Source organism: Lissotriton helveticus, chromosome 9 (genome assembly GCF_964261635.1).
Source record: "Lissotriton helveticus chromosome 9, aLisHel1.1, whole genome shotgun sequence".
In the NCBI taxonomy this organism is placed as follows: domain Eukaryota; kingdom Metazoa; phylum Chordata; class Amphibia; order Caudata; family Salamandridae; genus Lissotriton; species Lissotriton helveticus.
Window position 1 is genome coordinate 686,567,371 of NC_136070.1, and position 1,278 is coordinate 686,568,648.

Genomic DNA, 1,278 nt, shown 5'->3' on the forward strand with positions numbered 1-1,278 from the left:
TGGTGGATGGGAGTCACCGCTAGCAGGAAGTTCTGCTTTGACGTAGTTTGCTGTTTACTTTGAGTATTTGGCAACTCCCCTGTTCAGGGGACGGGTTGGGGAAATCCCCCCACCGCGAACAACGTAAACTGTTCTGTATGTGGGAGCATGTGGCGTAGCGGCCAGCGCCGCCCATTCGGGAGCTGAGAATCCGGGGTTCGAGTCTCGGCGTCGGCGCAACATCCTGTGATTCTCGGCACATCGCTTAATCTCGCCGTACCCTGGATGCCCTCACCTTGTGATAAGGGGCGCTATATAAATAAACTAACATACCCCTCTTGTGTTCGCGCAAGTCAAGGTCTCAGGGGCAGGTCAAGACTGAGGTGCTTCTAGGGAGGTAGGCGTGGGTCCCATTGACAGAGCTGTGTGTGGTTTCTGCGGGGGAAACCGTAAAATTATGAGTGAAATACCCTGGCAGATACTTTAGGAGATTCTTAATCAATAAATGGCATGGGTAATACAGGCCAGCATTGAGGTGCATTGTCAGAGTGGTCCATTGGTCCTACTACTAGAAAAAACAAGGAATAAACCACCTTGCACAACTGTTTGTTGTAGAATTGCAGTAAGTTATCTACCATTCAGTGGCAGCCTTGAGTGCTGCTTAACTCCTTCCAAGTGTATTGGAGGTTAAAGTCGAGGTGCATCAGCAGAGCAGTTTGGGGGCCAGAGTATTTAAATATGCATTTGCATGAGAATTGTGACTTCTCCACAAATCTGTTGTGTACCTGCTTATTTAAGTCAAAGCAATACCCTTTCAGGCTTAGAGTGACGCACAAATTATGCAAAAAAGAAGCAAGTTTGGGTGGAAAGCAGCTCCTGTATAGAGGACCCTCAACACCAGCGAGACTCTAAATTTGCTCATCTCAGATGTCTACTTTTCTATCAAAGTCTTTGAGCGTAGGATTAGCACAGTGCCATCTACGCAGAGATAGAGAGGGACAACGTCTTTTGCCAATTCTACAGCAAAGTTTTTAAGCAAAAAACTAGCACAGTGTTATCCATGCTGAGCTGGAAAATGACAAAAGCCTTTTACCACTCCAGGCACAGTATAGTATTACAACTTGGTAAAATACCAACCAAGCCATCCTGAAATTAATAAAAGCAACTTTGCTGTAGAAACAGCAACATGAGCTGCTTTCCACCTAAACTTGAGACCTACCCAGAGTTCTCTGCTTCCTTTTTGCATGTGCTTATTTAACTCTAACAAAATGGTTCTGCGTGAGGTGCACTTCGCAGGAA